The sequence below is a fragment of the Hordeum vulgare genome, chromosome 6H, assembly GCF_904849725.1.
Source record: "Hordeum vulgare subsp. vulgare chromosome 6H, MorexV3_pseudomolecules_assembly, whole genome shotgun sequence".
NCBI lineage: Eukaryota > Viridiplantae > Streptophyta > Magnoliopsida > Poales > Poaceae > Hordeum > Hordeum vulgare.
In genome coordinates, this window is record NC_058523.1 from 108662982 (window position 1) to 108686591 (window position 23610).

Here is a 23610-nt window from a genome sequence, read left to right on the forward strand (position 1 = left end):
AGGCAATGAAGAACCCGACAACATGACGAAGACCGACACAGACGGTGGTGGTCCCGCACTAAGGGAGTCGGTGTGGAGTATTCTACGGAGAAGTTGACACACATGGACGATAGAGTGTACCGCGTGCCGCGTCGCTACGACCCAAAGGGGCGATGAAGGGACAACACATGGGTCGGGATGACGGCTTGAAGACCATAGGGTGGCGGTGGGCCACGACACGACGGCCCTACGGGGCAGCTTAGCAACTATGCGTGGGTCGGTGCAGCCAGTGGGATGGCCTCGGGCGGCTGGGGAAACCGCGTGTCGCGACACTACAGCCTGAAGGGGCGGTGTAGCGGCGGGTCGCATGAAGCGAGGCCACATGTCGCGGCACTACGACCCAAAGGGGCGACATAGCGGCAACACATGAGTAGGTGTAGCCGCGGGGAGAACCACAGGGGGGTAGCAGTGTAGCCCGACGGGGCGACGCCGCAGCAGCAGGATGCTCGATCGGTGGAGGGGCATGCTTTTTTCGGGAGAGTCTTCATGGGACCTTCAGAGGCACACACAACCGATGGGCTAGATGTGTCACACGGTGTAGATAAAGTGGATCATGGACAGGCGGGTGATCAATCTGATCACACACAAGGTCAGGGACGTCGCTCGGTGGAGGCCGGGTGCTGGCGCCTGAAATGAAGACGACGATGACGATCGTAGCTAGAGCCGACAGCCGGCCCAATGCGAATGACAAGGCAGTCATCGTGACGTAGCCGGTCAGGCGAGGACGACGAGGGAGGCGGCCGACGTCAGCAAGCCTGACGGCCGGCAGCCGACGAGCTCGATGCAAGTTGAGCGGGCGTCCCCTACAGCCAGCGATGGGACCGGGAACCGACGAGCCCGATGTGACCGGAGCGGGCGTGACCGACAACCATCGATGGGGCCGGCAGCGGACGAGCCCGAATAAACCAGAGCGGGTGAGCCCGACAACCAGCGACACGACTGGCGAGGAGATAGTCGATCAGCCGTACACGCACGATGGAGGCGGGTAGTGATGGAGTAGTCCCGATCGGAGAAGGGCAGCGATGTCCGGAGCAAGGCGACGGGAAGACCAACATGCTGTCAATGACCGTGAGGGGCCGCCGCATCGTGCGATCCATCGGGTTGGTGTAGAGGTCGGGTCGTGCCAAAATCGGAGTAGAGGCGAAGTGGTCGACGGTGGGACGGGCAACGCAAACCGATCTTAGATCGAAAAACGAAAAAGAAAACACTGATCAGAGCGACTGATGGAACAAAGAGAAAAACGGATCAAGAGGTCGGGAAAAATACTCTCCAGTGCAGCCGGTCAAGAAGACCAGCGAACAAACCCTAGGTACGGCTGATGTCTACTACACAACTTGTTCTTGTAGACTCCTCTTGAGCCTCCAAGCGTAGAGTTTTGTAGGACAGTAGCAAATTTCTCTCAACTGGATGACCTAAGGTTTATCAATCCGTGGGAGGTGTAGGATGAAGATGGTCTCTCTCAAACAACCCTGCAACCAAATAATAAAAAGTCTCTTGTGTCCCCAACACACCAAATACAATGGTAAATTATATAGGTGCACTAGTTCGACAAAGAGATGGTGATACAAGTGTAGTAATGATAGTAGATATTGATCTTTGTAATAGGGAGAATAAAAAAAAAGCAAGGTAGCATGTAACAAAAGGGAGCACTAACAGTATTGCAATGCTTGAAACAAGGCCTAGAATCCATACTTTCGCTAGTGCAATCTCTCAACAATGCTAATATAATTGGATCACATAACCATCCCTTGACGTGCAACTAAGAATCACTCCAAAGTTCATATCTAACGGAGAACATAAGAAGAAATAGTTTGTAGGGTACTAAACCACAATAAAGTTATAATTTCTGATCGATCTATCCAAGAGTTCGTACTAACATAACACCAAGTTATCCTTTCCGACCAATCTATTCAAGACTTCATCTAAAATAACACCATATGATACGCATCAACCAAATCTAATGTCACCTAGATACTCCAATGTCACCAAAAGTATCCATGAGTTAATTATACAATACACATCAAACAATTTCAGATTCATAATAATCAATCCAACACAAAGAACCCGAAGATTGCCCCAAGAGTTCTACCGGAGAAAGTAGGACAAAAACGTGCATCAACCCCTATGCATAGATTACCCCAATGTCACCTCGGGAATCTGCGAGTTGAGTACCAAAACATATATCAAGTGAATCAATATAATACCCCATTTTCACCACGGGTATTCATATGCAAGACATATATCAAGTGCTCTCAAATCCATCAAAATATTCGATCCGATACTAACAAAATCTCAAAGGGAAAACTCAATTCATCACAACAAGATAGGGAAGGGAAAACACCATATGATCCCACTATATTAATAAATCCCGTGATACATCAAGATCGTGCCATCTCAAGAACACAAAAGAGAGAGAGAGATTGAACACATAGCTAGTGGTAAAAACCGCCAGCCCCGAGGGTGGACTACTCCCTCCTCGTCATGGCCCCCACCGGATGATGAAAATGGCCACCGGAGATGATCTCCCCCTCTCCGGCAGGGTACAGGAACGTCTCCAGATTGGTTTTTTGTGGATACAGAGGCCTGCAGCAGCGAAACTTCTCGTCTAGGGTTATTTTTGGAGGTCTCTGTATTTATAGTATTTTTGAGCGTTGGTTTCACGCAAAGATGGGACACGAGGAGAGCATAAGACACCAGGGCGCCCCTAGGTCCTCTGGCACGCCCTGGTGGGTTGTGCCCAACTCGTGGCTCTTTTGGGCCTTCAACGAAGCTTCTACTGCCTCTTTTATTGAAAAAAATCTTCAAAAAGTTTCATCGCAATTGGAGAACTTTGAGTTTTGCACAAAAAACAACACCACGGTAGTTATGCTGAAAACAGCATCAGTCCGGGTTAGTTCTAAATAAATCATGCAAAGTGCATCAAAACCATATAAAACTATTGTAAACATAGGTGAATATTGCATGAATACTTCATAAATTATCGATACGTTGGAGATGTATCACCATCCCCAAGCTTAATTGCTACTCGTCCCCGAGTAGGTATATGATACAAGAAATAATTTATGAAGTGTGAATGCTAGCATAGTGCATAAGTTTGACCAATGATAATTTCAACCAGTTTTCCTAGCATCATAACAACAACTCTTTCTCATAAAACTCATCATGATAAATTAGCAACCAATTCACATGTTATGGTTCAAACAATGAATTCTCTTGAAACTTAACAACATATGTTCTTAGTCACCACACAATTGCAATTCAACTTATTCTCAACAAAGTATAAGTTAGAGCTCCACATACTCAATCATCATATAGTCTTCTATGATTGCTAGTATCCATCGAACACATAGAAAGATAGGGCCTTAATTTTTTGCCTCCCAACTCATTAATCATAGAGATGATTGTCCATAATAATAAGTCATGATCAAATATATTTGACTGGTCATACATGCCTAGATCATTCCCCACCACATGATGCTTGCCAATAAATAGATTGAGGTTGGAACAGGAAATTGACTCAACGTGAAAAATAAATAACATGAAAGTAAATAGATTGTCCCTTCACGAAGGGAAGCAGGGATTTGCATATGTGTCGGGACCCCGATCCTAAGCCATAGGAATCCAGCCTGTAACACATCGCATCCCTTTGTGGTCTCACGCACGGTTAACTCCACGGCTGCAGCCTTACCTTAGCCGGGACCGTTTGCGTCTTTTGACTCACGTATGCGATAGTGTCGCTAGCATTCCAATGTCAAAGAACCCGGATCGACATGTCTAGTCATAAACCAAAGTGGCAGTTCCGCACAAGGACAGGCATACATGACCCAACAAAGCAGGTGTCGGTCATCAACGAACGTAGACGAGTCGTAGCAAGCTACAAGGACTCCATTACGTCGCGTGACATTTCCCAAAGGGGACAGACACAGCAGCTAAGAAGGACACATGCCGGTCAACCAATGTGTCCGGAGCAGTAGAGAACTACCAAGGCTCGTTGGATCACAAAGGGGCATTTCCTTGTAAGGAGTGCTACTAAAGTTCACGACTAGGTATTCGAACCCCATACATATCAAGTAAGACACACGTACGCATGGCATACCGATATGTATAGATACATCGATGGCATCACAACATAACCATAAACATACAAGCTTTATTTAAGAGGCTCAGAAGAGCCACACACATATTATTACACATTAAGGGTCTTACGACCCATAATATCAGTCACACAATACAAGCCAGCGGAAGAGTTATAAACTGTCTGGGTACAGACAGAGCAACTAGAAGGCACATGGCCTGACTATACTACGGAGCCGACGTAGGGCCAGATCGTAGCTGGGACACCAGCTACTCGTCGTCGTCGATGTCTACGAAGAACCCTCCATTAGGGTCATTAGCGACCTCTGCAACATTATTAAGCAAACATGAGTACGAAGGTACTCAGCGAGACTTTAGTATGACTAACTACTCATGCAAGGTATCAAGAAGGTATTGTGGGGTTTCATGCGGGAAGCCAGCATTTGACTCGTGGCTAGACAACTTGCTTTTGAAATTAGTTTTGACAACTTGATTTCTTGCACACGAGTCCACTAACACCACAACAATACACTATCGTGGAATCATTCCGTCTCCATACGGAAATTCCATCCACGACACTCACGCTTACCTTGACAATTTTAGGAGTAGGCATTGAAGTTATCTATGAACAACATATGTCTCCAAGTAGTCCATATCCGCGGACGCGGCTATTCGAATAGATCATAACCCTGCAGGGGTGTACTTCGTCACACACGCTCCCGCCACTTATCGCCATGTGCACGTCATGCACCTCGGTAACCTTCAAGCGGAAGCCCAGCGAGGGAGTCGGCCACGACCGTTAACCAGACTAGTACCTAATCCAGGTTTATCGCCTATCTGAGAGTAACTCGTACGGAAGTCCGGCCGAGGTTTCCGCCACGGCCTCAAACGATGTGCGCAGGGTTCCCAAGCCCACCATCCGGGTGCCACTTGGTACACCGTGCCACTGCCTACCGCATCACGGTCCACCTCTCAGGTCAGCACCATGCACGGCCTCCAGCATTACTATAAACACCAGAAACTACTTGCAACTCCTGGACCGAGTACTACGCGATTAATAGGACGAGCGGGGTCATATTTCAGGGCCCAGCATGTGGTAGCATCTAGTCTTGGATTACATACACGGAACTCAGTTCCTAAGGACGGTTCCGATGAAACAACCCGCCATGTACTCCTACATAGCCTTTCACCGGTACCTTTACCAAATCAAGTTCAACACACGACCTTTGCTTACCGAACACATTCCACATTTCTGTTCATCTCCCAGATGACAGACCATACACAACTCTAAGCATTGCATGCATAGCAGGATAAGGCACATCATAGCTCAAGCAACTACCAGGTATGCTAGGTTGCAAGGTTCGGCTATTTACTGTGACAAGGTTAAGTCATGCAAAGGAAGTGGGTCCAACTATCGTGGCAAAAACAGTTGAAGCATTTGGTCCTAATGCATTAAATAGGTGCAGGAGCAAGAACATAGGTGTTATCGGGATGATCAAAAAGGGTGCTTGCCTTGTTTCTCAGAGGAGGAACGATATCCGTCGGACGGATATTCTGTGGAATCCGGGGGTGCGGAGCCTACCGAAGTGAACGGCAACATTCAATAACAATCATATGCAATCAAAATGATGCATGAGCATGGCATGAGAATGCAAAGTGATAAGTTATTATAATCAAGATGTTTTAGGTTTAGAGTTGATTTGAATCACATTCGAATAGCAATTCAAACGGGTATTCCCGGATACCGGTTTAATTGATTCGACCTGATGCTCAGATCAACCTAATGTTAACATGCATGAAATGTCATGTTATGGTACTGATTTACATCTAGGGCAGTGTGTGATCATGGCATTTATAATGAAATTTGGATATTTTTGCAAATTCCATTTATAAAGTGATTAAAAGAATTGAATTATTCCTTATTTCACAATTTAGGGTTCTGTAACTTTTTCAAACATAGTTGAAAATAGCATAATCAGAATCCTTGAATTTTTCTGATACTTTTTCATATATAAATTATTTTCATTGGAGTTATAGATTAATTTCTATGATTTTTGCAATTTTTAGCAATTTCCTGAATTATTTTTATACTGGAAATTCCATTTATTGCATCAGGCTGACGTCAGCAGGTCAGCCGACCTGTGCAGGTCAAACCTAACAGGGGGGCCCCACTGGTCAGCCTCTCTGGGACTAATCCCGCGCTGACCAGCCCCTAATTGGGGTTTGACCACGCGTGGGGCCCTCTGTCAGCGACTCAGAGGAGGGCGATTAGGCCCTAATGGCCGGCCACGTCGACGGCCACCGGAGGGTGGTCGCCGGCGACCAAACCCGCGGCGGAGGGCTCGCCGGAGGCGACCTAGACGGCGCTGCATCGCACGAAAACGCACGCGGTTGGCAGCTAAAGCAAGCTCGCGAAGTGGCCGATCTGGCAGGACCAACTGGGGAGGCTAGGGTCGCCGGAAGAGGCGTCGGCGACGAGCCGGAGCGGCGGCCGAAGCTCGGGCGTCGTCGGGGGCTTTGAATCAGAGGGATTTACGCTTAGATCTTAGCTGCTACGGCATCTACGCGTCGTCCTCGAGCTTCTGGTGCTCACGGGAGGACGAGCTGGACATCGGAGGGCTACCGGCGACGAGCGGCAGCGGCGGTGCTCGTCGGGCTCCGGTGAAACTAGGGCTAGAGGAGGGGATCGACGGGGAAAACTTAGGGAAAACCACCGCATGCTCACAGGGAGTGCAGAGAAAAGCTCAGACGGCTCGGGGAAGGCCTGGGGGCGACGAATCGACGGGAGAGGTCCGGCGGCCGGAGGAAGAAGACGACGGCGTTGCGGGCGTTGCAGGGCTCGAGGGGACTTCGGCTTCTGCAGAGGCGACCAGGGCGACGAGGTTGACTAATGGCGTGCTCGCGGAGGAGATCCTATGGCCAGGGGCACGGCCAGCTCGAGCTCGGGCTCGGCTCTAATGGCGGCAGCAGGGAGAAGGAGGGGATCCGGGTGGAGGGGAAGAACCGAGGCGGGGAATGGATAGGGGAGGCTCTGGGGAGCTTATCCCCGTCGTCGCCAGCGCGAACCGGCGGCTAGGCAGGCACGCAGGTCCGTGGCCGCGTCGGAGGAGGCAGCAGCCACCTCCTGCTGCCTACTGGCGCGGGGAAGGGGACGAGCGGCGAGATGGGATGGGCCTGGCTTGGGCGTCAGGTAAGTCTTTTCCTTTTTCTTCTGCTTTTGTTTTTCTGTTTTGCTATTTATTGCTTTGCTAATTATTTCAGCTCCAAAACAAAAAGTAAAAACTAATTTTGACCTCCTGAAATATTTGTTATAATATCCCCACTCATTTCCAAGACTTTCAACATTTTTGGAAAATTATAGTTTCTGATTTCAAATTTTTAAATTTGAAACCAGTGGCTTTTGCATTTATTTAAAATGCTTAAAGTGTCAAGAAAATAGTTTTCTCTAATGCTCATTTACTTTCATGATTTATCAGAAAGTTTGAACATTTCTTGAGGCCATTTTGGGTTCATTGATTTTGAACTAGTTGAATTTTCCTTTAATTGAAATGGTGGCTAGGGTTTAGAGTTTTTCCTTTGCCACTTTGTTGTTTTTGTTGGAACTTCTTGAATGCAAATGCAAAGAAGACATGAGCACAATGCTATCTAGCTTAAGGTTTAGGGATGTGACAATATGTGCCAGAGCTCATTCTTTAAAACAGAGATGAATATGATTTTTGGTGGGGGGGGGGCAGCCTTCTTGTCAATGTTACGACCAAGAGTTATCAATATCTTCCAAGTGAAACACATTAGAGGTGGTTACCAAGCGGTACAATTAAATGTTTACTCCCTCTCCACCAACGAACACACTCCACGGCTAGCAGAATCCACGGGTACCGTCCATACCAACAACATTCCTGGGGGAGTTTTGTTTAATTATTTTCATTTTTTTCTCTTTGGGACCGGGAATCCCTATTACCGCCCCTCTCATGCAAGGACGAGTGAATAAACACTCATCATGAGAATAACCCGCTTAACATGAAAGATACTGAACGCCCCTTTCGCTCCATGAGCGGTCCAGGAACACAAAACAGATGCTCATTAGAAATTTTAGAGGTGGCACATGCAAATTTACTTGGAACGACATGGTAATACCGCATATAGGTAGATATAGTGGAATCTCATGGCAAGAAACTGGGTTTAAGGGTTTTTGGATGCCCAAGTAGTATCTCTACTTAGTACGAAGTTTTGGCTGGCAAAAGGTTCTAAGCAAATACCACATGTTGGAGGATCCATAACAATATAACTTCTATGCAAATATACACAACCATAACTCATTACGTTGTCTTCCTTGTCCAACTTCAACTAATTTGCTCAAGTTTGAAAATAATGAATGGGTATTCACAATCATAGAATATTTCCAAGATATTATATTTATATGTGAAAGTTCTCTTCCTTATACGAATCATTCATGAATTGCTTGTATGACCAATATTGTGATTGTCAAACTTCAATAGATTTTACTTTATAAACTAGAGGTGAAGCTACTTCTCAAGCATAAATCAAATTTTTAATTTCATATTTATGATATTTCACTGATTCATAATTTACTGATAGGATATAAGTGAAGCTCAAGAGTACACATCAAACTACTCTTGAAAAGATATAAGTGAAGATCAATGAGTAGGTTAACAATCAAGTAGCTATGTCAGGGCTCTCACTCTCTATAAATAACTATTTTCAGATCTGAGTATTTTATTAAATAACAAGCAAAATAAAAATAACGCTCCAAGAATAGCACATATCATGTGGACAAATAAAAATTAATGCTCAACATAGGCTAACCGATAATAGTTGATGAAGAGAGGTGGGATGCGTAGCATCCCCAAGCTTAGATGCTCGAGTCTTCTTGAAATATTTACTTGGGCTACCCTGGGAATACCCAATCTTGAGCTTTTATATCTCGTTCAATTCTCTCATATCACGGTTTCACCTATTCTAAAAAACTTCATCCACACAAAACTCAAAAAGAACTCGTGATATAGGTTAGTACACATAAGAACAAAACCACACTTCATGTACTGCCAAGACAACGTGCATAATAAATTTCAAAATTAGGTACGGTATACTATCATTTCCACAATTTATATCTATCAATATAAGCCATGAAAACTCTAGGATAAGTACATAACAAAACTATGACAGCAATTTGTCCAAACAGAATAGTCTGTGGTAATTTATATAAAAATGTACTTATGTATCTCCAAAAATTCCGAAACTTTAGGACATGATAAATAATTTTTAAGACCGTACTTTAGAAAAATTTCAGTAACTTTCATGTTCCAATAAAATATGATAATTCAAGTACTACAACAAAAGTTTCTGTTTTTATACAACACTCATCACATATGCAGTTCAAGCATTCTAAAGGCAATTCTTCAAACTTTTTATTGAAAACAATATTATAAATAACATATAACAGAGAACAACAAAATAAAATGACGCTCCAAGAATAACACATATCATGTGATGAAAATATAGCTCCAAGTGAGATATATCGATAATGTTGGAGATGAAAGATTGGATGCCTTCGGGGGCATCCCCAAGCTTAGACACTTGAGTCTTCCTTGGATATTACCTTGTGGGTGCCTTGAGCATCCCCAAGCTTAGGTTCTTGCTTCTCCTTATTCTCGTCATATTGGTATGTCAACCAAAATTTGTAAACTTCAATCAGACAAAACTTAACGGAACTTTGTGAGATGGGTTAGTATGATAAATATAGATCGTTCACTTAGGTACTAGCAAGACAAGATTCATAATTGTTCTCACATAATACCTAATGTATTCTATCATTCCCAAAATTTATATCTCTCAATATAAGTTATGGAAATACTAAAACAAACAAATTATGCATGAAAAACAGAATTTGTCAAAAAGGAATAGTATGTGAAGATCTCTACTAAAATCATACTTCCCTCACTCTAAAAATTCTGAAAAATGAGGAAAACATAGAGAATTTTTATACCAAAATTGTCTAAAAACTTCAAAAGTTTTTTATGCTCCAGTAAAATCAAATAAATTCTGCATTGGACGTATAAGTTTCTGTTTTTGCACGTAATCAAACAAGCATCTATCCACACTATCCCAAAGGCTTTACTTAGAAGTTTATTGAAATAAAAGATATGAAACATGATTAACACAGTAGCTTAATCATGTGATCACACAAAAACAGAAAGTAAAAGTGTTGGGTTGTCTCCCAACAAGCGCTTTTCTTTAACGCCTTTTAGCTAGGCAGGATGATTTCAATGATGCTCGTATAGGAATAATAGTTGAAACATGCAAGAGAGCATCATGAAACATATAGCAAGCACATTTAAGTCTAAGCCACTTCCCATGCATAGGGTTTTTTTAGCAAATAATTCATGGGATCAAGAATAAATTTGCATAGGAAGGAAAAACAAGTATAACTGCAAAAATTTGAACACATAGAGAGGAAACTTAATATTGTTGCAATTCCTACAAGCATAGGTTCGTACCTCATAATAATTTTCAGTAGCATCCTCAAGGAATTCAAAAATATAACTATCACATACAGGATTATTTTCATGATCTACAAGTATAGAAATTTTATCACTCTCCACATAAGCAAACTTATTCTCATTCATAATAGTGAGAGCAAACTCAACGAAATAACCATCATGAGGCACTTGATTGACATAACCACAATGAATATTAAAATCATGATGACAAGTTTCATGGTTATCATTACTCTTTATAGCGTACATGTCATCAAAATAATCATCATAGATAGGAGGCATGCCATCATCATAATAGTTTTGCTCATCAAAACATGGGGGACTAAAAATATCATATTCATCAAACATGGCACCCAAAGCTTCTGGATTTGCATATCATTAGCATCATGAACACAAGAGAATTCACACTAATAATATCACTATCATGCTGATCATTGGAATTCTCAACTTCTTCCTCTACCAATTGAGCACAATTTGCTGAACCATCATTTTCATGAAAGACAATATAAAGACGAATAATATGAGGCCACCTCAATTCCATTTTTTTAATTTTCTATATAAACCAAACTAGTGATAAAACACGAAACTAAAAGATTCAATTGCAAGATCTAAAGATATACATTCAAGCACTCACCTCCCCGCCAACGACGTCAGAAAAGAGCTTGATGTCTACTACACAACTTGTTTTTGTAGGACATTAGAAAAATTTCCTCAAGTGGATGACCTAAGGTTTATCAATCCGTGGGAGGCGTAGGATGAAAATGGTCTCCTTCAAACAACCCTACAACCAAATAATAAAAAGTCTTGTGTGTCCCCAACAAACCAAATACAATGGTAAATTGTATAGGTGCACTAGTTCGACGAAGAGATGGTGATACAAGTGTAGTACTGATAGTAGAGATTGATTTTTGTAATAGTAACAATAAATAACAGCAAGGTAGTAGGTAACAAAAGTGATCACAAACGGTATTACAATGCTTGAAAACAAGGCCTAGGTTCCGTCCTTTCGCTAGTGCAATCTGTCAACAATGCTAATATAATTGGATCACATAACCATCCCTCAACGTGCAATGAAGAATCACTCCAAAGTTCTTATCTACCGGGTTGTTGGGAACGTTGCATGGGAAACAAAAAATTTCATACGCACACGAAGACCTATCATGGTGATGTCCATCTACGAGAGGAGATTTGGATCTACGTACCCTTGTATATCGCACAACAGGAAGCGTTAAGAAACGCGGTTGATGTAGTGGAACGTCTTCACGTCCCTCGAATCGCCCCACGAACCGTCCCACGATCCTTCCTGCGATCCGTCCCACGATCCGTCCCGCGATCCGTCCAATGAACCGTGTCGCGATCTGTCTCATGAACCTTCTTGCGATCCGTCTCGTGATCAGTTCTGATCTAGTGCCGAACGGATGACACCTCCGCGTTCATCACACATACAGCTCGATGAAGATCTCCACCTTCTTGATCCAGCAAGAGGGGGCGGAGAGGTAGAAGAGTTCTCCGGCAGCGTGACGGCGCGTGCGGTGGTGGTGATGATCTACTCCGGTAGGGCTTCACCTAAGCTCCGCAGAAGTACGATCTAGAGGAAAAACTGTGTGGTATAGGGTCGAGCAGCACGTGGCAAAGTTGTGTCTCAAAAACCCTCAATACCTCTAGTATATATAGGAGGGAGGGAGGGGAAGAGGCAGCCTCAAACCCTCAAGGATTGGCCGAAATTGGAGGTGGAGGAGTCCTACTCCAATCCTACTTGGAGTAGGATTCCACCTTCCCACTTGGAAACCCTTTCCACCTTGTGTTTTTTCCTTCTCAAACCTTATGGGCCTTAGTGGGAACTTGTTCCAGCCCACTAGGGGCTGGTTTATCTTTTTCCATAGCCCATGAGACCCCTTGGGGCGTGACACCCCTCCCGATGGTCCCCGGCACCACTCCCGGCACACCACCGATGAGCCCGAAACTTTTCCGGTGACCAAAACAGGATTTCCTATATATGAATCTTTACCTCCGGACCATTCCGGAGCTCCTCGTGACGTCCTGGATCTCATTTGGGACTCCGAACAACTTTCGATTACCAACACCTATAAATCAAGTATACCGAAACGTCACCGAACCTTAAGTGTGCAGACCCTGCGGGTTCGAGAACTATGTAGACATGACCCGAGATACTCCTCGGGCAATATCCAATAGCGGGACCTGGATGCCCATATGGGATCCTACATATTCTCCGAAGATCTTATCAGTTGAACCTCAGTGTCAAGGATTCATATAATCCTGTATGTCATTCCCTTTGTCCTTCGGTATGTTGCTTGCCCGAGATTTGATCGTCGGTATCCGCATACCTATTTCAATCTCGTTACCGGAAAGTCTCTTTACTTATTCCGTAATACAAGATCCCATGACTTACACTTAGTTACATTGCTTGCAAGGCTTGTGTGTGATGTTGTATTACCGAGTGGGCCCTGAGATACCTCTCCGTCACACGGAGTGACAAATCCCAGTCTTGATCCATACTAACTCAAAGGACACCTTCAGAGATACCTGTAGAGCACCTGTATAGTCACCCAGTTACATTGTGACGTTTGATACACACAAGGCATTCCTCCGGTGCGAGTGAGTTATATGATCTCATGGTCATAGGAACAAATACTTGACTCGGAGAAAACTATAGCAATAAAATGACACGATCAATATGCTACGTTCATAGTTTGGATCTTGTCCATCACATGATTCTCCTAATGATGTGATCCCGTTATCAAGTGACAACACTTGTCTATGGTTAGGAAACCTTGACCATCTTTGATCAACGAGCTAGTCAACTAGAGGCTTACTAGGGATAGTGTTTTGTCTATGTATCCACACATGTATTTGTGTTTCCAATCAATACAATTATAGCATGGATAATAAACGATTATCACGAACAAAGAAATATAATAATAACTAATTTATTATTGCCTCTAGGGCATATTTCCAACAGTCTCCCACTTGCACTAGAGTCAATAATCTAGTTCACATCACCATGTGATTTCAATGAATCCAATACCCATATAGTTCTGGGGTCTGATCACGTCTTGCTCGTGAGAGAGGTTTTAGTCAACGGTTCTGAAACTTTCAGATCCGTGTGTTCTTTACAAATCTTTATGTCATCTTATAGATGCTGCTACTACGTGTTATTCGGAAATACTCCAAATATTTACTCTACTATACGAATCTGTTTCACTACTCATAGTTATTCGGATTAGTGTCAAAGTTTGCATCAACGTAACCCTTTACGACGAACTCTTTAACCACCTCCATAATTGAGAAAAATTCCTTAGTCCATTAGGTACTAAGGATAACTTTGACCGTTGTTCAGTGATTCAATCCTGGATCACTCTCTGTACCTCTTAACAGACTTGTGGCAAGGCACATATCAGGTGCGGTACACAGCATGTTATACCATAGAGTCTACGGCTAAGGCATAGGGGACGACCTTCGTACTTTCTCTTTCTTCTGCCGTGGTCGGGCTTTTGAGTCTTACTCATATTCACACCTTACAATACAGCCAAGAACTCCTTCTTTGTTGATCTATTTTGAACTCCTTCAAAAACTTTGTCAAGGTATGCATTTCATTTGAATGTTCTATTAAGCATTTTTGATCTATCTCTATAGATCTTGATGCTCAATGTTCAAATAGCTCTATCTAGGTCTTCCTTCGAAAAACCCCTTTCAAAAAACCTTTATGCTTTACAGAAATTCTACATTCCTTCCAATCAACAATATGTCAACCACATATACTTATCAGAAATTTTATAGTGCTCCCACTCACTTCTTTGGAAATACAAGTTTCTCATAAACCTTGTACAAACCCAAAAGCTTTGATCATCTCATCAAAGCGTATATTCCAACTCCGAGATGCTTGCACCAGTCCATGAAAGGATCGCTGGAGCTTGCATACTTGTTAGTATCTTTAGGATCGACAAAACCTTTTGGTTGTATCACATACAATCTTTCCTCAAGGAAACCGGTGAGGAAACAAAGTTTTGACATCCTATGTGCAATATTTCATAAATAATGCAACAACTACTAACATAATTCTAACAGACTTTTAGCATCGCTCCAAGTGAGAAAGTATCATTATAGTCAACTATTTGATCTTGTCAGAAACATCTTTGCGACAAGTCAAGCTTTTCTTAATAGTGACTTATCACCATCATCGTGTGTCTTCCTTTTAAAGATCCATCTTTACTTAATAGTCTTACTACCATCAAGTACTTCTTCCAAAGTCTACACTTTGTTTTATACATGGATCCTTTCTCGGATTTCATGGCCTCTAGCCATTTGTCGGAATCCGGGCCCACCATTGCTTCTCCATAACTCGTAGGTTCATTGTTGTTCAACAACATGACCTCCAAGACAGGGTTACCGTACCACTCTGTAGTAGTACGCGACCTTGTCAACCTACGACGTTTGTAGTAACTTGATCCGAAGCTTAATGAGCACCATCATCAGTTTCCACTTCAATTGGTGTAGGCGCCATAGGAACAACTTCCTGTGCCCTGCTACACACTGGTTGAAGTGATGGTTCGATAACCTCATCAAGTTCCACCACCCTCCCACTCAATTCTTTCGAGAGAAACCTTTCCTCGAGAAAGGACTCATTTCTAGAAACAAATACTTTGTTTCCGGATCTGAGATAGGAGAAGTATCCAACTGTTTTGGATATCCTATGAAGATGCATTTATCCCCTTTGGGTTCGAGCTTATCAGACTGAAACTTTTTCACATAAGCGTCGCAGCCCCAAACTTTTAAGAAACGACAACTCAGGTTTCTCCAAACCATAGTCTATACTGTGTCATCTCAACGGAAATACGCGGTGCCCTATTTAAAGTGAATGCGGTTGTCTCTAATGCATAACCCATAAACGATAGTGGTAATTCGATAAGAGACATCATAGTATGCACCATATCAAATAGGGCGTGGCTATGACGTTCACACACATCATCACACTATGGTGTTCCAGGTGGCATGAACTCCGAAACAATTTTCACATTGTCTTAACTGCGTACCAAAAACTCGTAACTCACATATTCATCTCTATCATCATATCGTAGACAATTTATCCTCTTGTCACAATGATCTTCACTCTGAAATAACTTTGAACTTTTCAATATTTCAGACTTGTGATTCATCAAGTAAATACTCATGTATCTACTCAAATCGTCAGTGAAGTAAGAACATAACGATATCCACTGCGTGCCTCAACACTCATTGGACTGCACACATCAAAAATATATTACTCCCAAGAAGTTACTCTCTTGTTTCATGTAGCATGATCTGCATGTCTCAAGTGATCAAAATCAAGTGAGTCCAAACGATCCTTCCGCATGGAGTTTCTTCATGCGTTTATACCAACATGTATGGTTTGCATGTCTCAATCGTTTCAAAAATGAGTTAGTACAAAGATCCATCGGGATGGAGCTTCTTCATTCATTTTATACCAACATGACTCAAGTGGCAGTGCTACAACTAAGTGGTACTATCATTATAACTTTGTATCTTTTGGCACCAATATTATGAACATGTGTAACACTACGATCGAGATTCAATAAACCATTGAGGGTAATTATTCTGTTTAAATGAATAATCATATTGCAATAAACACGCTCTAATCATGTTCATGCTCAACGCAAACACCAGATAACAATTATTTAAGTTTTACCACCAATCCCGACGATAGAGGGAGCGTGCGATGTTTGATCACATCAACCTTGGAAACACTTCCAACACATATCGTCACCTCGCCTTTAGCTAGTATCCGTTTATACCATAGCTTTCATTTCGAGTTACTAATCACTTAGCAACCGAACCGGTATCCAATACCCTCGTGCTACTAGGAGTACTAGTAAAGTACACATCAATATCATGTATATCAAATATACTTCTGTCGACTTTGCCAGCCTTCTTATCTACCAAGTATCTAGGGTAGCTCCACCTCAGTGACCGTTCCCCTCATTAGAGAAGCACTTAGTCTCGGGTTTGGGTTCAATTTTGGGTTTCTTCATTAGAGCAACAACTGGTTTGCCATTTCATGAAGTATCCCTTCTAGCCCTTGCCCTTCTTGAAACTAGTCGTTTTACTAACCATCAACAATTGATGCTGCTTCTTGACTTCTACTTTCGCAGTGTCAAACATTGTGAATCACTCAAGGATCATCACATCTATCCTTGATTTGTTTATAGTTCATCACGAAGCTCTAGCAGCTTAGTGGCAGTGACTTTGGAGAACCATCACTATCTCACCTCGAAGATTAACTCCCACTTGATTCAAGCGATTGTTGTACTCAGACAATCTGAGAACACGCTCAACGATTTGAGCTTTTCTCCTTTACTTTGTAGGCAAAGAATCTTGTCGGAGGTCTTATACCTCTCAACAAGGGCACGAGCATGAAATCTCAATTTCATCTCTTTGAACATCTCTTATGTTCTGCGATGTTTTCAAAACGTCTTCGGTGCCTTGCTTCTAAGCCATTAAGTATTGCACACTGAACTATTATGTAGTCATCAAAGACGTGTATGTCAGATGTTCGCAACATCCATAGACGACGCCCGAGGTGCAGCACACCGAGTGGTGCATTAAGGACATAAGCCTTCTACACAGCAATGAGGACAATACTCAGTTTTACGGACTCAGTCCGCAAAGTTGCTACTATCAACTTTCAACTAAATTTTCTATAGGAACATATAAAAACAGTAGAGCTATAGCGCAAGCTACATCGTAATTCGCAAAGACCATTAGACTATGTTCATGATAATTAGTTCAATTAATCATATTACTCAAGAACTTGCACCCAAAAAGTACATCTCTCTAGTCATTTGAGTGGTACATGATCCAAATCCACTATCTCAAGTCCGATCATCACGTGAGTCGAGAATAGTTTCAGTCGTGAGCATCTCTATGCTAATCATATCAACTACACGATTCATGCTCGACCTTTCGGTCTCTTGTGTTCCAAGGCCATGTCTACACATGCTAGGCTCGTCAAGTTTAACCCGAGTGTTCCGCGTGTGCAACTGTTTTGCACTCGTTGTATGTGAACGTTGAGTCTATCACACCCGATCATCACGTGGTGTCTCGAAACGACAAACTGTAGCAACGGTGCACATTCGGAGAGAACACAATTTCGTCTTGAAATTTTAGTGAGAGATCACCTCATAATGATACCGTCGTTCTAAGAAAAATAAGGTGCATAAAAGGATTAACATCACATGCAATTCATAAGTGACATGATATGGGCATCATCATGTGCTTCTTGATCTCCATCACCAAAGCACCGACACGATCTTCTTGTCACCGGCGCCACACCATGATCTCCATCATCATGATCTCCATCAACATGTCGCCGTCGGGGTTGTCGTGCTACTTATGCTATTACTACTAAAGCTACGTCCTAGCAATATAGTAAACGCATCTGCAAACACAAACGTTAGTTTAAAGACAACCCTATGGCTTCTGCCGGTTGCCGTACCATCGACGTGTAAGTCGATATTAACTATTACAACATGATCATCTCATACATCCAATATATTACATCACGTCATTGGCCATATCATATCACAAGCATACCCTGCAAAAACAAGTTAGACGTCCTCTAATTGTTGTTGCATGTTTTACGTGGCTGCTATGGGTATCTAGTAGCTCGCATCTTACTTACGCAAAAACCACAACGGAGATGTGAAAATTGCTATTTAACCTCTCCAAGGACCGCCTCGGTCAAAACCAATTCAACTAAAGTTGATGAAACAGACACCCGCCAGTCATCTTTATGCAACAAGGCTGCATGTCAAGAGATGAAACCAGTCTTTCATAAGCGTACGAATAATGTCGGTCCGGGCCGCTTCAATCCAACAATACCGCCGAATTGAGAAAAGACTAAGGAGGGCAGCAAATCGAACATCACCGTCCACAAAACCCTTTGTGTTCTACTCGAGATTACATCTACGCATGAACCTAGCTCACGATGCCACTGTTGGGAACGTTGCATGGGAAACAAATATTTTCCTATGCACACGAAGACCTATCATGGTGATGTCCATCTACGAGAGGAGATTTGGATCTATGTACCCTTGTAGATCGCACAGCAAGAAGCGTTAAGAAACGCGGTTGAAGTAGTGGAACATCTTCACGTCCCTCAAACCGCCCCACGAACCATCCTGCAATCCGTCCCACGATCCGTCCCGCGATCCCTCCAACGAATCGTCCTGCGATCCGTCTCACGAACCTTCTTGCAATCCATCTCAAGATCCGTTCCGATCTTGTGCCGAATGGACGACACCTCCGCGTTCAACACACGTACAGCTCGATGACGATCTCCACCTTCTTGATCCAGCAAGAGGGGTGGAGAGGTAGAAGAGTTCTCTGACAGCATGACGGCGCGCCGGTGGTGGTAATGATCTACTCCGGCAGGGCTTCGCCTAAGCACCGCAGAAGTACGATCTAGAGGAAAAACTGCGTGGTATAGGGTCGAGCAGCACGTGGCAAAGTTGTGTCTCAAAAACCCTCAATACATCTAGTGTATATAGGAGGGAGGGAGGGGAAGAGGCAGCCTCAAACTCTCAAGGTTTGGCCGAAATTGGAGGTGGAGGAGTCCTACTCCAATCCCACTTGGAGTAGGATTCCACCTTCCCACTTGGAAACCCTTTCCACCTTGTGTTTTTTCCTTCTCAAACCTTATGGGCCTTAGTGGGAACTTATTCCAGCCCACTAGGGGCTGGTTTATCTCTTCCCATAGCCCATGAGACCCCTTGGGGCGTGACACCCCTCCCGATGGTCCCCGACACCCCTCCCGGCACACCCGGTACACTACTGATGAGCCCGAAACTTTTCCGGTGACCAAAAGAGTACTTCCTATATATCAATCTTTACCTCCGGACCATTCCAGAGCCCCTTGCGACATCCTGGATCTCATCTCGGACTCCGAACAACTTTCGGTTACCAACACCTATAAGTCAACTATACCGAAACGTCACCGAACCTTAAGTGTGCAGACCCTGCGGGTTCGAGAACTATGTAGACATGACCCGAGACACTCCTCGGTCAATATGCAATAGCGGGACCTGGATGCCCATATTGGATCCTACATATTCTTCGAAGATCTTATCGGTTGAACCTTAGTGTCAAGGGTTCATATAATCCCGTATGTCATTCCCTTTGTCCTTCGGTATGTTACTTGCCCGAGATTTGATCGTCGGTATCCCTATACCTATTTCAATCTCCTTACCGGCAAGTCTCTTTACTCGTACCGTAATTCAACATCCTGTGACTTACACTTAGTCACCTTGCTTGCGAGGCTTGTGTGTGATGTTGTATTACCGAGTGGGCCCCGGGATACCTCTCCGTCACACGGAGTGACAAATCCCAGTCTTGATCCATACTAACTCAACGGACACCTTCGGAGATACCTGTAGAGCACCTTTATAGTCACCCAGTTACGTTGTGACGTTTGATACACACAAGGCATTCCTTCGGTGCCAGTGAGTTATATGATCTCATGGTCATAAGAACAAATACTTGACACGCAGAAAACTATAGTAATAAAACGACACGATCAATATGCTACGTTCATAGTTTGGGTCTTGTCCATCACATGATTCTCCTAATGATGTGATCCCGTTATCAAGTGACAAAACTTGTCTATGGTTAGGAAATCTTGACCATCTTTGATCCATGAGCTAGTCAACTAGAGGCTTACTAGGGACAGTGTTTTGTTTATGTATCCACACATGTATTTGTGTTTCCAATCAATACAATTATAGCATGGATAATAAACGATTATCACGAACAAAGAAATATAATAATAACTAATTTATTATTGCCTCTAGGGCATATTTCCAACACGGGTAACATAAGAAGAAATTGTTTGTAGGGTACAAAACCACCATAATGTTATCCTTTCCGATTGATCTATCCAATAGTTAGTACTAACGTTAACATAACACCAAGTGATCCTTTACGATCGATCTATTCAAGAGTTCGTACTAAAATAACATCATAAGATACACATCAACTAACTCTAATGTTACCAAGATACTCCAATGTCACCACAAGTATCCAGGAGTTAATTATATGATACACATCAAACAATTTCAAATTCATAATACACAATCCAACACTACTGGAATCTGCTAGTTTGCCAACAGCTTTAAGCTTTGCCGTCAGCAATTTCACGGGGCTGACGGCAAAGAGACTTTGCCCTCAGCCAAAATGTAAGCTGACGGCATAGGAGGGGCTGACAGCAAATAAAATCTCTACCGTCCGCTTTATCTAAGCCGGTAGCCAGCTGACGGCAAAGGACAAAAAAAGCTGTCGGCATAGAAAGGCTGACGGCATAGGGGCTAACACAGTCGCCTCCTCGACCAGGAAAAAAAACGGGGGCTGTCTTTGCCGACAGCCAGCTGAGGGCAAAGACTAACGGCTGTCTTTGCCGACAGCTGGCTGAGGGCAAAGAAAAGTGCCTTATCCCCCGTGCCTACCTCTCTTAACTTCTCTCTCTCACCGTTCTCTCTCTCACCCTCCCGCGCATACTCTCTCCCCCGCACTGCGCCGCCCCGCCCTGCGCCGCCCCGCCCCTCGCCGGCCCCGCCCCTCGCCGGCCCCGCGCCGCCCCCTCCGGCTCGGGCCCTCGCCGTGCCGCCCGCCCCGGCCCCGCCGCCAGCCGCCGGATGACGAGGCGCCGCCCGCCCCGGCCCCCGCCGCACCCTCGCCCGACGCCGCCGGAGTCCCCTCCTCCTCCCCTCCTCCAGGTCTTCAGCTTTTCAGATTCATCCCGTTCTGCAAATTTGTTTACAACATTTAGCAGCTGAGCAGAGAAGCATGCCCAAATGATATGCACTCCCGAGCACAAAACGATGCCCAAATGCTATCTTTTTATTGAAAAATGGCGCGTATTAATAGTGCAGCTGAACTGCCTGTTTCCATACCTAGAATATTTCCATCAGGGATCCACAGACACCTATTGACACATATTGCAGCATCTTTCATTAGTGCAGCCTGAACAAAGAACAACACATTTTATGCATTAGAAGTTCAGAACTCACAATATAAGTCAGAATGCTGCTAATTGCAGGCTTACAACACATTAGAAGTGGCTAACAAAACGGAATAAAATAGATCCAAGAATTTATCATTCAAATAATGACCTGCAATGGCAAGGTACAGGAGCCAATGTCCCAAACTTTAAATGTCTTGTGTGCTATACTTTCGCGTGAACCAACTTCCCATATCCCGATGTCACCAACATTTGTTCCAACTGTTTTACAGCAGAGATATTAAAATACACAATATGCACTAACAAAGTAAAAAATTCAAGAACCAAGCTAAGTGTTTGAAGCATGTACCTAGAAGAATAGTTTGTTGAACAGGATGGAAATCCAGGCTCATAACATTAGAACCCTGATTGAGTGTGCGAACAACTTGTTTGGGGAGCTCTTCTTGACTGTAAACATTGGGAGGATGGCTTGCACCAGAGAATGACACCTGAAATAGTTTTGTAAGGTGTCAAAACTGCTTCATCAATCTGTTGTTACAGAAATGAGCAAAGAGCAGAAACTATGGCAAAGTCCACGTTCACCCAAATACCTCATCTGGCTGGCTTACACGCATTCTTTTCATCAGATGTTCAGAATCTGCAGACTCATAGTCAATGCCAGGCGCACTTGTAGGAGTCCTTGGATGCTTTAGAAATGCCGTTGTAAACAAATAGAGCATCCAAACAAAAAATCAAACATCATTGGAACAGTGACATACACCATTTTGCTGAACTGCAGTTTTATGATACCTGTGTTTGGTGGCTGAACAAGACCGGGCGGCCCTTGTGCAATAGCAGGATGTGGTAAAGAGGGATTGGGATTTGTCATCCAACCAGCAATTGCATTTGGAGATGGTGAAACCACAGGTTGAAACGGCTGCGAGATTGAGAATATAGTAAATGATAGGATGATATAAAATGTCAAAATGTTCAACTATAGCTGTGATACATACAGCATGAGCACCCATCGGAGGGAATCCAGCTGTCTTGGGGATTGGTCCAACAAGAGGACCATTTGCAGGGGGGGAGCTCTTGCTCCATTGGTAGGAGCAGCACAGGAATGATCCGTGAAGAGTGTCTTTATGTCAGGGTTTGGTCTAGGATTCTTGCAGAGCTGATGTTGCCAGTTAAGACTACATGACATAAAAAAATCAAAGCAGTCCAGTTAGCATCACCCTCCACAAGAAACTAAAGCAAGAGAAGGCAATACCGAAAGCCTTGTAGGCCAAACACCAAGCATTGCATGTGTTGAATATAGGCAGTATGCAGAAAAAAAAAGAAAAAAAATATGGCACGTCATAAACCTACACATATTTGTTATATAGACATCAACAGTGACATAATGAGCAACCTCACCTTAATGAGTTTGTCATCGCCACATGTAATAATTGATAGGGACTTGTTGGTGTGAGAGAATGCAATGTCATCGACCCCGCCAATGTGAGCATCGATCTGTGCAATTCACAAAGAATCAAACAGTTATAAACCTTTAAGGGGTTGCAATGAGGATTAGTTTGGGCATTATGGGGAGTTAAGGACTCTGTCCACCTAAGGGCTCGAATCCGAACTCCATGTTGTCAAACAGACCGAAAGGGGCCTCTCCCTCCCGCCGGTCCGTACGCGCCAGGTCCGGCACGAGAGCTCTAGACTTTCCTTGATGATTTTAAAGATGTTCTAGACTTTCAGCATAGATATGCAAGCAAACATCAGAGAGATTACTGTTAATTTCATTTGCGGCAATAAGAAAACCATTGCAAATTGACAAACTATTTAATCTGACCACAACATGCATGTCAGCTACTGTATTTAATGTTTATAAAAAATATATATAATTCAGTTGTAGCGGTAAGAATCTGCAAGCATGTAGAAAATATACCTACAGAACAGTAGCCTATGCCATGCAATGCACCATAT

General features: G+C 43.5%; 1 pseudogene; it reads right to left on the reverse strand.

Annotated features, from left to right (window-relative positions):
- Positions 1-311: 311 nt before the first annotated feature.
- LOC123405175 lies at positions 312-22863 on the reverse strand (annotated as a pseudogene).
- Between the last annotated feature and the right edge of the window lie 747 nt (positions 22864-23610).